The following is a 17,318-nucleotide window of genomic DNA, read 5'->3' as shown; positions in this document are numbered from 1 at the left end:
CTCTAGGGATGGCTGATGATCCTGGCAGCCTGGGTAGTTGGACCAGACTATGGGAATTTTTCCAGACAGGCCAGACGCTTAATAATGTTTGTCCAAGTGAGCAGGCCATCTTTCTTCATGGTAATGTTCCTTACAGAATTAATGTCTTTATACGGAGCTGAGCAAGTGAAAAGATGACTGTACACTTGGACATCACCAAACGGTCAATATAGGAATCAAATTGATTATGTAATTGGTAGCAGAACATGGAGAAGTTCTATACTTTCTGTGAAAACAAGACCAGGAGCAGACTGCAGTACAGATCATGAAATGGTCGTATCGAAAATCAGAGTAAAGCTAAAGAAGAACAAAGCAATCATTATGCCAAAATCAATTTAAATAACATCCCAGAAGAATATAAAGATCAAATAAGGAACAGATTTGAGGCTTTAAACTTACTTGAGAGAGAACCAGAAGAACTATGGACTGAAGTCAGAGAGATTATCAGGGAAGAATGCAAAAAGACAAAAAAGTTAAAAAGAGAGAAAGACCTCAATGGATGACTGAAGATAAAATGGTTAAAAAGGAAAGCAAAAGCAAAAGGAGATAGAAACACAGTCAGAATCCTAAATGCAACAATACAGAGACGAGTATGTAGGGACAAAGAGAACTATTACAATAGTTATTGTATAGAAATAGAAGAGGACAACAAAAAGGGAAGAACAAGAGCCTTATTCCAAAAGATCAGAGAAATGAAAAGGAAATTTAAACCAAGAGTAGGGATGTTGAATAATCAACAGGGGAACACACTGAATGACTGAGATGAAATAAAATGAAGATGGAAGCAATACACTGAAGAAGTCTATAAAAGAGAGGCCAGGATGACAGATTCATTCATGGAGGAACCGTATGATGAAGAACCAGAAATTTTAGAATGTGAGGTGAAAGCTGCTCTTAAAATACTTGGAAGAAACAAATCACCAGGAATAGATGGCATACCAATAGAGTTGCTACAAGCTACTGAGACTGAATCTGTCCACATTTTGACAAAAATGTGTCAAGAAATATGGAAAACTAAACAGTGGCCCACAGACTGGAAGATTTCCATATATATCCCAATTCAAAAGAAAGGGGATCCCAGGGAATGCAGTAATTATCGCACTATTGCCTTAATAACCCATGCAAGTATAGTAATATACAAGATTCTACAACAAAGGCTCTTACCATATATGGAGCGAGAAGTGCCAGACGTCCAAGCTGGCTTTAGAAAGGGAAGAGGCACCAGATATCATATTACGTTGGATAATGCAACGGAGCAAGGAATTTCAGAAGAAAATCACCCTGTGCTTTATAGATTACAGCAAAGCCTTTGACTGTGTAGATCATGAAAAACTATGGAATGCTTTAGAAGAAATGGGGGTGCCACAGCATCTGATTGTCCTGATACGCAACCTATACTCTGGACAAGAGGCTACTGTAGGGACAGAATATGGAGAAACTGATTGGTTCCCCATCGGAAAGGGTGTGAGACAGGGCTGTATTTTATCACCCTATTTGTTTAATCTATACGCAGAACATATCATACGGAAAGCGGGATTGGACCAAGATGAAGGAGGTGTGAAAACTGGAGGGAGAAATATCAATAATTTAAGATATGCAGACGATACCATACTACTAGCAGTAACCAGTAATGATTTGAACTGAATGCTGATGAAAGTTAAAGAGGAAAGCACAAAAGCAGGACTGCAGCTGAACGTCAAAAAGACCAAAGTAATAACAGAAGATTTGTGTAACTTTAAAGGTGACAATGAGGACATTGAACTTGTCAAAGATTATCAATACCTTGGCACAGTCATTAACCAAAATGGAGGCAATAGTCAAGAAATCAGAAGAAGGCTAGGACTGGGGAGGGCAGCTATAAGAGAACTAGAAAAGGTCCTCAAATGCAAAGATGTATCACTGAACACTAACGTCAGGATCATTCAGACCATGATATTCCCGAGCTCTATGTATGGATATGAAAGTTGGACAGTGAAAAAAGGGGATAAGAGAAAAATCAGCTCATTTGAAATGTGATGTTGGAGGAGAGCTTTGTGCATACCATGGACTGCAAAAAAGACAAATAATTGGGTGTTACGACAAATTAAACCAGAACTGTCACTAGAAGCAAAAACTATGAAACTGAGATTATCATACTTTAGACACATCATGAGAAGACATGATTCACTAGAAAAGAGGATAATGCTGGGAAAAACAGAAGGGAGTAGGAAAAGAGGAAGGCCAAACAAGAGATAGATTGATTGCATAAAGGAAGCCACAGATCTGAACTTGCAAGATCTGAACGAGGTGGCTCATGACAGATGCTCTTGGAGGTAGCTGATTCATAGGATCGCCATAAGTCGTAATCGACATGAAAGCACATAACAACAACAATGGGGCTGAAATGAAAGCAATAAATGTTGATTTCTCTCCCCCTGCCCCCAAAATCTACTACTAAACAAAAGAGAAAAGATAGAAGACTAACAGCTGCCTTCCTAAGGAACCCACTTGACATTGCCTTAGGGGAGCAGATCCACACATCATTCTGTCTCATGATGACTATACCAGTTCAACCTCTAGCACCACTAGGAATATTTGAGGAAGGGCCATAGCTCAGTGGCCAAGAGAAAATCTGATTTGCATACAGAAGGTCCCAGGTTAAATCCCTGGCATCTTGAGTTAGGACTGGTAACATTCTCAGTCTGAAACACAGGAGAGCTGCTGCCAGTCAGTGTAATCAGTACTGAGCTAAATGGACCAATGGTCTGACTTGGTATAAGGCAGCTTCCTAAGTTTGGTGGTGGAGAGGAGAGAAAGCCCATGGGTGAGAGCCAATCTGCATGCAAGGCAGTATGTAAGAAAAAAATCACATGGAGGCAATTTTACATGTAATTCTGGCAGTAACCATGTCCAAAAGCAGCAGCCCAGGCAAGCGACTAAGAAAAAGAGAAATGGTAGGGAAACATTTCAAGCTGCTGATATTCTGGCTGAAAGGAATTGAAGATGAAAGGACAAATCATGTCCCCCAACAGCCTAACTGACCTCACCTGTGTATATAGGCATTCAGCAGTTGCCTAAGAAAACTGTAGTGCTGCTTCATGCTATGTATATTCCTCCTCCCCCCCCAGGATTAATAGACAGGAACTGCCCTTTTGAGGTGTATCTATTTTCTGTTGGCTTGGGGGTCATCAACTTTGAGCTATTTCATGCCAATTACATTATGCAGGAATAAATGTACAAATCAACAGTACTGCTCAAGTTTGTTTTCCACAGAGGTCCTTGTTGTTACATTGGCCATCTCTGATCTATTATATCTTTCTGCGTACCATTCTGCTTTCTCTTCTTGGGCTGAACTCATTTCTTAGGGCTAAACTAGATGTGACACCATTCATGTAACTAACATTGTATAAATGGCTTTTTAAAAATAAATTGCAGGTGCAGATTCCCAGTCAGGCCCCGGGTGCAGAGGGGGGGGAGGAGGGTTTTGTTTTCCACTACCATCCCATCTGAATCTCCTCCAAATGCCTATTTGCATTGAGGAGAAATGCAGATGGCAAGTGTAGGGTGTGTGCAATCTGGACTGGAAGTGTAGCTGGGGGGTAAGGGTTAAAATCTCTATTCCCATACAGGGGCCTGATTTGGATCAGTGGGGTGGGGAGAGAACGTGTTTGTAATTTACTTTTATTAAACCCATTCACACAATTGTGCTTTTTCAAAATCACAAAACAAGAATCCTTTCACAGAATACAGACACACTCTCTTACATACACATACACCCTCCCCCCCCAAAAAAAAACAAGCTTTGGGACACAAAAAGATCCCCCAACAAAAATGCACATCTTGTGTGTGCAAAGAAAACTCCCTTCAGAACATTTAAATTGTATGATGTGCAGATCAAACAAATGTCTATGATTCCCTACGACACATGGCTATAAATTGTTAAAGAGGGTATTCTAGGAAAAGTCAATTCTGCAGCCAGTCTTCCTTAATAACCTTTTTAAAGTTAATCTACAGAGCCATACAAAATTATGCTCTTAATGATATTTTTTGTGTTAACTTTGTCCATTAAAGGGAAAACATCCTCAAGATTGGTGCTATCATAAATCTAGGGATCTCAGCAATGCAAATATAATAGCTGAAAATTGACTAGCGTTACTGGAATGCTTAGCTGGGGTGACATTAATCTTGTTTTCATTTCTGTGCTCATGAAGGTTAACTTTAGAGTACAAGGAGCACAAGCCTTTATTTTACTCCTAGCTTCTACTGCATGCAAATACAGACACTCTTGCACAATGGTAAAAAAGGCATTTTAACCTTGGTTAAAGGGGAAGGAGCTGTCCTTTGCTGACACGGAAGTGAGTGGCTAAGCAGTATGTTTATTCATATCAGAATTCTTCAAATTTGTGTGTTTCCAGATGTTTCTGATTCAGTCAGTGTAGGAAGCACATTTGCTACTGATCTTGGCAAGAAACATCCGTTTCTTCTATGCAGACAATTATCTATAGCAACACGTTGGTCACAGCAGGAAAACCATAACAATGTAAATACTGCTGCTCCAGGACCAGGTCAGCTATGTCCTATAACTTACTGGGAAGAGAAACCTGCCTTCTTTCCAAAACACATTGATCCTTCCATAATACCCAACAACAGCTAGATAAGCAAAGCAGCAGGTTAACATAATGAATCATACTATTTCTCTATTTAGTTGATGATGCTTCTTAGGGGTTCTACCGTGGAAGTGACAGAACTCAAGCTCGGGTTTTTTCCAAGGGGAGATATCTAAGTAAATTTTTAAAATTGCCCTTAAAAGCAATTTTCTCTCTACTCAGAAACAGGTCCTACTGAGTTCATGTAAGTGTGCATAGAACTGAAGCCAAAGCTGGGTAAAGGAACACTCTCTTAGGGATGGATGGATCAATCGTCAACTTCTCTCCCTTCCTGTTTTCCGCTCTTTTAAGTTCTGTCTGCTACATTTCTGCATCAGTTTGCAAGTGTCTTTTCGATGAGTCCTCACAAAAATTCATCAGCATTCTCAGGCACATTCCTCCTGATATACGTATTTTTACAAGAAACATAATGCATTTGTCTAGTTTCACGCACTTACGCATTTTTATACACACTTTCCCCTAACATAATGAATTTTTGTGTACTTTTTTTGGTTGGAGAACGGCATCATAAAATACAGAGTGGTGCAAATTTTGAAGGATAAGTGTGTCTGGGGTGTGAAACAGCTGGAGATTACTGATCTAGGCAGCAATTTTACTTGACAGTGACCAGAGTACATTAGGTATATTTGTGTATCATATATTATATATGAAAACTGCACATTCTGAAGTCTCATGTCAGTTTACATGCAATCCTCTGTGGAACAAAATGTATCGTAATTGCCCAAGACCAAATTCATAAGCATGGTTGTCATTTGACTAAAATGCAGATTGGGTAGGCATATGGCATGAATCCTTTGGCAAAATACAAGCACTGCAGAGTTTGAGAAATGAGCTGAATCTTCCTGTCTTCTCTGTTTGCCTCAAACACTATACTTGCATCAGTGTGGAAAAATAAGACCCCTGTTAGGCAAATTTCTGATATTTCCTCAGCTTACTTTTGAAATATATAGTAATTTATCTTCAGTGTTTCAAACACAGCAGGAACATTGTCTGAGGAAAGCTTAAAAATGAACATGATTTAATTATAGGAACCCTATAAAATATTGGACTCAGATACATTTCTAAACACATTCCTAAATTCCTAAAAATAAAAAAAAACTCTCCAGGTTTCCTTATTTAAAGGCATTATACAGATTAGACAGATCTGCAAAGTATCCCAGTTGTAAAAATTTATTTGGGCAATATTTTCAGAGCAATCTATCTCATTGGAAGCTGGCGGGAATGGGGACGTTGGAGGTGGAGCTGGTGGAAGGAGCTGACACACCCAGAATGCCTTCAGAAGACTCTAGGAGGGAAGGATGCTGACTGTCCCAGCAAGGCACAGTGGAAGGAAACAAAATACATGTTTCCTTCTGCCACCCCTTTTCCAGGGATGGAAGGTCACAGGGGGGAGATGAACAGGACCAGGACATAGTATATCTTCCCAACACATACCCTAGAATGCCCTTTTTCAGGCTTTCTGCCAGCTTCCCTTACAGTGAGTTGGGTTTCTACGGACTATCTCCAGCTGAGCCAGGATGAGGGACTTATGCTGGCATAGCCTGGCTGAGCCAGGGTCCAGCCAGCGATCCACCATATCTAACTCCCCTCAGCCTGGCATAAATGGCAGTTGGATTGTGCCCTTAGAGTGGTAGAGAGAGATGTAGGGATAGGAGATACTGAGGTATGGGTAGGACTATCAGTAGGTTAAGATTTCTCTAGTCCAGCCTTCCCCAGCTTGATACCCCTTGAGATGTTTTGGATTATTACTCCCATCAATACCAGCTAGCATGACCAGCTATAGTACAAAACACGTGGAGAAGCACTAGGTTGGGGAAGGTTGCTCTAGTCAATCATATAAGTTTTAATCAATTATATTTTGCATATAGGTAAAAACAAAGTATATTTCATGCTTCAGGCCAGATGTGGGGAACCTTTGGCCCTCCAGATATTGCTAAACTACAACTCCCATCATCCTTGGCCATTGGCCATGCATGCTGGGGCCGATGGGAGTTATAGTCCAGCAACTGTTGGAGGGGCAAAAGTTCCCCACACCTGCTTCAGATGATGAACACATGTTAAGAGTAGGCATCACCTTAGAAGAGGCATTTCTCCTTTTCCTGTATTAGGATTGCCAGATGCAGTACCAGCAGGACACTTCAGTGGCATCATGTTTTGATGTCAACATATTGACTAGTATACATTGTCTAGTTTTTAGGCATTTATTAGGGAAGTGTTAGGAAAGTGTGATTTGTTCCTCTTCTCCCAGGCATTTTAGCATGTGTTTTTAAATTGATTTTTAAAAATGTGTTTTTTAAATTTGCATATTTGTTTTTAATGTTTTTAATTGTTGTAAACTGTCCAGAAAGCTTCAGCTATGGAGCAGTATATAAATGCAATAAATAATAATAATTTCTCCCTGGTAGATCAAAAGTGAATGTCTCTTAAAATGGTGATTGGCGCCTGCCATTTTTATAGGTACAAATCTGTCAGTGGAGGCCACTTTTGATTAAAGAAAATCTCACTATATCACAAACAGAATGGATGTGCATTTACAAAATAGTACCAAAAATATTAGTAAGTGCTAATCTAAAAGATAACTCTTTAAATCCATCTATCAATGGTACCTCACTCCTCATAGACTAAGCATGATATATCAACAGAACCATTTTGTTGGAGATGTAGGAAGTCAAGGGCAAACTACCTTCATGTTTTTTTTGAGTTGCCCCAAAATAAAACAAATCTGGAACCTGGTCTTAACAACAGTACAAGAAATTACAGGATCTCTAAAAATCCCAAAACTATCCTTTTACATATCATGAAAATGGAAGTGGATAACACAGACTTATAACTGGTCCCTAGCCTGATAATAGGAGCATGGTTACATATCGCCAACTTTGGAGAGAAAAAAGAGCTCTGACTAATGTCTATAGAAGATATGGATAATTGCCCTAATGACTAAACTGACACATCAAAGAAAAATGTCAAACCACCACTGCCAAGAAGGATTTATAAAGAGATGGGTACTTGTTATTAATGTCTGGAACACTAAGATCAATGATAATATAATCACTCCCACTCAAATGATCCTCTCAATTTTAAGATAGCTACAGTTCTAATTTCTTACCTTTAATCTGTCTAAACTCAAACAAATAAGTGAGGGAAAGGCTATGCTGAAACATTTATGCCATCTGAAAACTACGTATGCAGAAAATTAGATGCGGGCTGGAAGTCTTAAAATAAACATCTAGCCAATTACATTATTTAATCAAATTCAATCAAGGGACCAATCCCATGTTTACCTAGTGGTGGCTGGAGGGCCTCAGGAGTAGTGAAAGTGGAGTGGGAGGATTGCCAGAGGTCCCTTGACACATTAGTTGAAAGCTCTCCGAATGTAGATGTTCCACCAGCAATGGAAGGGCAGAGGAAATCAGATGTGTCAGGAGTGGGCATGGATCAGCTGGATCAAAAAACCCCTCATTCCCCCTCATACTTAGAGAATCAGTCTAAATTCAGAGAGAATGATAGGAGGGGAGATCTTCTACCCCTAGCCACAGTGATCTAGCCACTGCTCTGCCACATCATCTCTCCCGCCACCCCCAAAGAGTCAGATGGGTTGCAAAATTTACAAAGCAAGCCATAGTTGTAGGGAACTAAGGCACCTATTTTCTATCTCCAAGGGTAATAAGAGTTTTCTTAAGCCACAGTATTTGCATAGTTCATGGAAGAAAGCTGTACTGGAGCCAATAAAGGAACCTGCCTCAGACTGAGCTGTAATGAGTCTCTGGTGACCCTAGTGATATATATTTTATGAACCCTTAAGGCAGAAGCTAACAAAGCATTTTGACAGATTTGATACTCCTTTTTCCTCTTCCTTAAAGAAGTAATTTAATTTCATCCAGAGGTTGTCACAGAAGTGACAGAACGTTGCTGTGCATTGCGGCTGGCTAAAATTAGAACCAAGCTTGCTGTCCAACACATGCAGAGGAAGGAAATATCAGATTATGTGATATTATTCCCATGATGAACCAGGTATTTTTCAGCCAGTCAGCAGCAGCAGCAGGTTTTATCCTAAACTTCTAACCAAAAGGGTCCCCAGGAGCAAACCAGAAGAGTTTGTTAAGGCCTGTATTTTGGATCAGTATGACATCATATGAAAGCCAACTTGCTTGCAACTTGTTTAGAGTTGTTTTTTAACTTGTTTATAGAGAGGTTTAAAAACAACAACAATGAAATGCAAACACAAAGGAGTCTTGTAAGCAGCACCTCAGCCTCATGAGACACTTTCCAAACTCCAACTAGGAGAGACATACTGAACTAATTTGGAACAGGATGATGTAAGCTCATCTCCCACAATGCTCCTAGATGAAAATCAGATTTTAAAAATAAAGCAATACTGTCTAGTATAGTTGCAGGCAGACACACAGCTGCTACAGCAATAGTGCTTTGCCTTCACCACCTTTAATAATAATAATAATAATAATAAAATTTTATTTAGCAGACGCCCATCTGTCCGACTGAACGGACACTCTGGGCGACTTACAATATAAAATACAATATAAAATACAGTCTACTCATATACATAATCATCACATTATTAATATCATAACATCTCATCTGAAGACCATCTTACATTAATACAGTGTAAAACCTAACCCACCCCAGAGATCCCATAGGCCTGCCTGAAGAGCCAGGTCTTCAAGGCTCAGCGAAAAGTCAGCAGGGAGGGGGCATGCCGAAGGTCAAAGGGAAATAAGTTCCAGAGGGTGGGGGCCACGATCGAAAAGGCCCTCTCCCTGGTCCGCACCAACCTAGCTGTCTTAGTCGGTGGGACCGAGAGAAGGTCCTGTGAGGCTGATCTTGTTTGGCGGCATATTTGGTGATACTGGAGGCGCTTCTTCAGATAAACTGGGCCGGAACCGTATAGAGTTTTAAAGGTTAAAACCAACACCTTGAATTGGGCCCGGTATACAACTGGTAACCAGTGTAATTCAATCAACACTGGGGTGATATGATCGCGGCGGCGGGTCTGCTTTATTAAGTGTGCCGCCGCGTTTTGTACCAGCTGGAGTTTCCGGACCGTCTTCAAGGGTAACCCCATGTAGAGCGCATTACAGTAGTCTAATCGAGAGGAGATCAGGGCATGTATCACTCGTGGGAGCAGATGTATGGGAAGATAGGGTCGCAGCCTCTGTACTAGATGAAGTTGGTACCAAGCTGCCTGGCTCACTGCAGAAACCTGAGCCTCCATAGACAGCTGGGAGTCCAAAATGACCCCGAGACTGCAGACCTGGTCCTTCAGGGGCAAACTCACCCCATTAAGTATCAGGTTAAAATCACCCAACCTTCCCTTGTCCCCCACTAGTAATACCTCAGTCTTATCGGGGTTCAGCTTTAGCCTGTTCTTTCCCATCCATCCACTTACGGACTCCAGGCACTTGGACAAGGTATCCACAGCCAACTCTGGTGAAGATTTAAATGAGAGATAGAGCTGCGTGTCATCCGCATATTGGTGACACTGCAGCCCAAAACTCCTGATGATGGCTCCCAGCGGTTTCATATAAATGTTAAATAGCATGGGAGAGAGGATAGAACCCTGTGGCACACCACAGTTGAGGGGCCAAGGGTCTGAAACCTCATCCCCCAACACTACCCGTTGATATCTACCGGAGAGATAGGAACGGAACCACTGTATAACAGTGCCTCCAATTCCCAGTCCCTCCAGGCGACTCAACAGGATACCGTGGTCGACGGTATCGAAAGCCGCTGAGAGGTCCAGGAGGACGAGGAAGGTATGTTCTCCCCTATCCAACACCCTCCTCATATCATCCACCAGAGCGACCAAGGCTGTTTCAGTTCCGTGTCCAGTCCTGAAGCCCGACTGGAAAGGATCTAAATAATCTGCTTCCTCCAAGTGTGTCTGTAGCTGCTTTGCCACCACACGCTCAATTACCTTGCCCAAGAACGGTAAATTGGAGACTGGGCGAAAGTTGTTTAAATCTTGGGGATCCAAGGAGGGCTTTTTCAAAATAGGTCTTATCACTGCCTCCTTGAGGGGCAATGGCATTACACCCTCCTCCAAGGATGCATTTACCATTGCCTTGATCCCATTGCCCAGTCTCTCTTTACAGCTCATAACGAGCCATGAAGGGCAAGGATCAAGTAAGCAAGTGGTTGGTTTTACAGTAGAGAGCACCTTGTCCACTTCATCAGAGAGAAGAGGCTGAAACCGATCCCAGCAGACCGGATTGCAACTGGCCGCCTCTGGACCCCTACTTGTAACCACGACATACGGAATCTTGTCCTTTAGGTGCTCGATTTTATCGGCAAAGTGTTTAACAAATGTGTCACAGGAGGCTTTTGCTTGTTCCATAGGTTCCTGCGCTACTGGACCGACCAGGCTTCGGACCACTTGGAACAACCTCCTGGGACAGCACTCTGCCGACACAATAGAGGCAGCAAAGAATTGCCTCTTTGCTGCCTTTGTTGCCCGCTGGTAGGCCGCTATTGCCGCTCTAACCAGTGTCCGATCAACTTCAGTGCACGATTTCCGCCATCGGCGCTCTAGTCGTCTCACTTCCTGCCTCAGACTGCGTAACCGTGGTGTATACCAGGGTGCAGTCTGAGTTCTATTCAGGAGAAGAGGACGTTTTGGTGCCACCCGGTCTATTGCCCTAGTGATCTCCCTATTCCACTCCCTCACCAGGGCTTCGACCGGGTGGCCTTCAGTTAGCTCCAGATCACCCAGCGCATTTAGGAATCCAATAGGCTCCATCATGCGTCTGGGGCGGACCATCCTAATAGGTCCTTGTCCCCTGCGGAGGGTGTGCGGCACAGAGAGATCCAATTTCACCAGGTAGTGATCTGACCATGACACAGAGCTAGAAGAAACAGTCCCCATCTTCAGATCACTTTCCTTCTCTCCCGCGACAAATACAAGGTCAATGGTATGGCCGGCTACATGGGTGGGACCCATATTACTTAGGTGCAGTTCCCATGAAGTCATGGTTTCAATGAAATCCCGAGGGGCTCCAGTGAGAATGGCCTCGGCATGCACGTTGAAATCCCCCAAAACCAATAAGTTCGGGGTAAACCGTACAGCCGCGACCACCTCGAGCACCTCGGCCAGGGAGTCTGCCATGCAGCGGGGTGGGCGGTACATCAGCAGAATTCCTAAACTGCCCTTTGGTCCCAACGTCCAGTACATACAATCAACAAACTTGGTCACGTGGAGAGGAGGTCTGGCAAAAACCAAGGACTCTCGATAAATAACTGCCACACCCCCTCCCCGCCTACCAATCCTCGGCTGCTGTGCATATCGGAAACCCGCTGGACACATGGCCTCAAGTATAGGAGCCGAGGCCTCGTCCAGCCAGGTCTCCGTAATGCACGCCAGGTCTGCATGCTCATCCAGAATAAGATCATGGATGAGTGATGTTTTCTGAACTACAGACCTGGCGTTACATAACAGCTGTCGAAGATTGGATGGAGTCTTACATCCCCCAGTTCTCTTCTGGTTTAGAAGAAGCAAGGAACAAGGGATGGGTACAATACATCTATCCCTTGTTCCCCTAACCTGGCGTGGCCTGCCACCTCCGCCCATCCAGGGTCTGCCGCCAAGCCTCACGATACCGTGGTTATCATCTGAACATGAGTGCATAACCCTTTAGTATATTTACAACTTTCAAGGGCAACTAGGAGGCTGCCTCCCAGGAATAACATCATGCCAAGGAGACCAGCCTGGCCTTGTTCATCGGCCCATGAAGGAGTAGCTGCAGGGAGCTCATTGTCCTCTTCACTGTTATGAACAACACATCAGCTCCAACTGCCAGTTGCCCTGGGACTGCAGACCTGAAGGGAAAGCAAGGTCTGGCACCATCCATTAGCCAGAAGACAAAGGGCTGGCTGTGCATGACAGGTTTTACTGCAATCTCTTTTACCACCACTAGCACTTTATTTACATATCTTAGCTTTACACACAGTTGTTGTTATGTGCCTCGACTTATGGTGACCCTATGAATCAGTGACCTCCAGGAGCATCTGTCATGAACCACCCTGTTCAGATCTTGTAAGTTCAGGTCTGTGGCTTTCTTTATGGAATCAATCCATCTCTTGTTTGGTCTTCCTCTTATTCCCAGCATTATCGCCTTTTCTAGTGAAATGTCTTCTCATTATGTGTCCAAAGTATGATAGCCTGTTTCATTATTGTAGCTTCTAGTGATAGTTCTGGTTTAATTTGTTTTAACATCCAATTATTTGTCTTTTTCGCAGTCCATGGTATCCGCAAAGCTCTCCCCCAACACCACATTTCAAATGAGTTTATTTTTCTCTTATCCCCTTTTTTCACTGTCCAGCTTTCACATCCACATATAGAGATCAGAAATAGAGATTGGGTCTGAATGATCCTGACTTTAGTGTTCAGTGATACATCTTTGTATTTGAGGACCTTTTCTAGTTCTCTCACAGCTGCCCTCCCCAGTCCTAGCCTTCTTCTGATTTCTTGACTATTGCCTCCATTTTGGTTAATGACTGTGCCAAGGTATTTATAATCCTTTACAAGTTTAATGTCCTCGTTGTCAACTTTAAAGTTACATAAATCTGTAATTGTTGTTTGCAATTACAATTCCAATTTATGCAAAACAATTTTTTAAAAAAAAAATTAAAAAGTTTTTTAATACATACAATAACAAACACAAAATTCATACAAATAAAATTTTTAAAGAGACAGGAAGAGTATCTCCTGAATCAAAAGTGCCTAAGTCTTAACAGTTGCATCTGTTACAGTTGATTTTGAACTTCAGATTCTAATAATTGTTGTTTGCAACCCATGCTAAAATAAGGCTGTGACTTCCCCAACACACAAAGGCTTCATTCAGATGATCATATCTAAATAAACCAAGACATGCATGAGGCTTTTCTATGCATATTCTATCCTGATACCCCTCTTTTCTCCTCTGCATAGTGCAATAAACCACAAAAGTCTTCAATTAATTATGGTTTCGTGTTACATCTGAACTAGAAAAACTCAGAATCTTTAACTTCAAACTATGGCTTGTTCTGAACCTAGCAACCCATAAATTCCCCAATTTGGATTAATGGGAGATTATGATTAATTTAAGATTTCTGGGTTTAAATCACAGAACAGGGAAGGGGGCTGCATGCAGGGTCAAAAGGCTCATTCATGTTTAATCCAGCTATTTCTCAGGTCCAAACCTGACTCTCTACAGTGAATCACATAGTTTTATTTTTCAGTATCCATGTGTAGATCAAATCTCAACTGATGTACAGAAGAAATGGAGACTTTCTTGCACTTGTACAAGAAGAGCCACCCTGTAGCAAAACAGATGGTTGTGTTGAACTTTCATATATTTTTTCTTACAATCTTTTGCTATTTGTTTTTAAATAATGTGATGTTGATTTTAGTATGTGAGCCTACTAACCCTAAAGTTAGAGAGCAGGACAGCTTTTGCTGCAAAAGTGGCAGAAAATTGGTAGCTCTCACTTCCCATTTAGTAAGATAGAAGCTTAGAAGACGAGCACAATTCTACTTCAATTATTCCCTCTCCATATTAAAGATGAGCATGTAGCACCACCTTTTGGTTGCTTGTTAGAAGACATACAATAAATAATTGAGAAAGAATAGCCAAAAGACTTGTGATATCAAGGTTCCAACATGGCTGTTGATCCTAACCAGCAAAGTAATGTTTAGTCTCTTATATATATCTCTTCTCAAACCAGGGCTGTGGAGTCAGAGTCGGGAGCAATTTTGGGGGAGTCGGAGTCAGCAGAAATGTACCGACTCCGGCTTCAAAATAAATTTTGATTGACAAATTTTTTAAAATATAAATTCAAAATGTCAAAGAAGCTTCCCATGAAGTCAGCTGTAGTTGAGCATTTCACCATAACTCAAGATGGAAAACATTTTGTGTGTCAGTGTATGACACAGGACCCAGATGAAGACAAATGCTGTGACGCCAAGATCAGAGCATATTCAGGCAGCGATAAAAATGCTCCTATGAGAGCTTCCAATTTAAAAAGACATTTACAGTCCTTTCCACGTCTGTGGAGGTGGAAGCAATTTTGGGTGGAGTCGGAGAGTAGAAAAATAGAGGAGACGGAGTCAGAGTCGAAGGTTTGGCGTACTGACTCCACAGCCCTGTCTCGAGCTGTTAATTTTAGTTTTTGGTAGTGTTCATGAGTCAAGAACTGCCTTCCCCAGCCTCTTGCTCTCCAGATGTCTTGGACAACTCCTACCATTCCTGACTATTAGCAACAGTTGTTTGGGCTGATGGCAGTTGTAATCTAAAACATCTGCAGGGCATCAGGTTGGGAAAGGCTGGTCTAAAACAAAAGATTGGCTGGGAAAGAAGAGTACACCATTTCCTAAGATTAGTCTTTACACAAATTATTTGGGAAATCAACTAGAACAATAAGGCTCATCATGCCATCTTCCTATTAACAGTAGGCAATTCATAGCTAATCCATATCATACCATTCTTAAACAATGTAGGTTTAGAACAATTTCTTATTACCCACCCTTTTCAATAAGCTCAAGATGTACCTCCAGCATGGATTCTTACCAGTGATTCCTTCTACAGACCACCTCAGTGGGTAAAGCAACTTCCCCACTTCCCACACTGGCCTGGTCAGCCTGTAGTATTGTTTCAAGTCAAGCTGCTTACAACCAAAGGCAGTTTCACAAAAAGGATAGTCATGTTATGGGCTTACCAGGAAAACCATTAGACTACAACCTACATTTAAAAATAAATGTACTCTCTATCTAGAGAACCCAGCTATTAAAAAAAATCCCTTCTGAATAAGAAAATATTGAGTTAGATTCTCCAACTAGACACATTACATTTGCACTTCATATTGTTCTTCCTTTCCATTAGTAGTTGCTGCCTACATCTTGATTTAAGCAGCTCCTCATTAAATAGGCCATTTGTAAAAACTCTGCTGTTCAATAGCAAACAAGTCCTAACAATTTGGTTTATATCATGCAGAAGTGCATTTAAAAATAAAGAGCTAAAATCTGTATAGATTATCAGTATGAAAGGCTTCTGAGAAACGTATCAGTTACTGAAGATTTCCTGGAGAAAGGTTGTAGATACAGGATGCCAACCCATCAGCCACCATGACAACCAATTTGGCAATACTGAAACCTTTCACCATGACCGTTCTCTTGGGCAGCTGACATGCTCAACAAGAACAGAACCTGTACTTTTATCTCTCACCACCAATTCAACCCATATTTTAAAGATAGTTTTAGATAATCTGCCAGTTTAGAGGATTTAATTCCAGCAAATGAGTCAGACAATCCTTTTTTTCCCAAGCCGTGAGCCAATACGAGACAGTTCTGGCACTTCTTCCTCCAGCTAAGCCTCTAACAAAGAAGAAATATCATTTTTTCAAGATGCATTTCCACAATAGCAGGAAATCAAGTTACCATAGCTGTACTTTTGAATGTGTTTGGTCACACAGTGAAGCTCATTTAAATGGACAAATGGGTAGATTCCTCAATTTTCAATTAGTCTTTTTGGATGCATTTAGTTCTGTTAACCTACTTCTTACCTTGAAGTATTCTCATCTGCCCTTCCCAAAGAGCAGAATAATTTATCCTATTTATCTCTCACCAAAGTGATTATGAGGGAACCAGATGATTAAAGTTCAGTAAAGGTAGCCATCTTCCTTATGAGCTGATGATTCTGTAGTACTAGCAATTTATCAGTACTTGTTTGATTTTAGGTCACTTTTTTCCTGTGGATGAGAGGTCAGGGCACTGACCAAAAGCACTAGTGTTTCTTAACAAGTGTGGATGCCCCCCCTTCCAGAGTTCCACATGGCTGATAAGTCCCCAGTAGGAGACCAGACCAAAAAGAGGAACCTGGCTAATGGAACAGCAGAGCAGCCTGCTCCTGGTGCCTCTGCAACACTGCTGTAGGATGGGATCAGCTGTTGGCCAGGATGCACAGAGCCACTGCCCAGATGATGGAGAAAGAGCTTCCTGCCAATGGGCATTTAAGGTCCAGCAAGAGATGACCAAGGACTTATGCCTGACAGCACTTAAGGCACTGATAAGAAGCTGGAGAAGTAAGACCAAAAAAAAGGCATAGGGTGATATAAAACTCCTCACTCAGGTTGCAGAAAGAATGGAGAGAGTTCTGATCCCAAATGGGAGCATAGTTCACACTCTCAGGGACTTGACAGCGTAGGCACACATACACACCCTTGAATGGGCAATTCGTCTGCAAGAACAGCAGACTCGGAGACATGCTGTCAGCAGCTGTGCATGAGAAACAGCAGTCTTGAAATTTAAATCTGGACAGAATGAAAGAGGTGGCATTTTCAAATGATGGGCTAGTTGGAGGTGAAGAAAGCGTTTAGGAATCACTGCCTTGTACAGGAGCACTTGAATGCTTCCACGTTGTTCTGCTTGTATAGTTATAAATGAAACACATCACAGGTGTAACAGAAGATTCCAGTACTTTCTTATCCAAAGGGAAACCAAACTGTGTAAATGCATCTCTCACTATTGCATATAGTAGTATGATAGCAGTCACACAGCAATATCAAATTACACCTTCTATATTTTGATCAATAGCAGCTTGTTAAGAGTAAAGTGTCTGGAATGGCCAAGTTTGGAATGGTAACTGT

Source organism: Rhineura floridana, chromosome 7 (genome assembly GCF_030035675.1).
Source record: "Rhineura floridana isolate rRhiFlo1 chromosome 7, rRhiFlo1.hap2, whole genome shotgun sequence".
NCBI classification, from domain to species: Eukaryota; Metazoa; Chordata; class Lepidosauria; order Squamata; family Rhineuridae; genus Rhineura; species Rhineura floridana.
The sequence above is the reverse complement of the archived record's forward strand: the minus strand, read 5'-3'. Positions refer to the sequence as shown.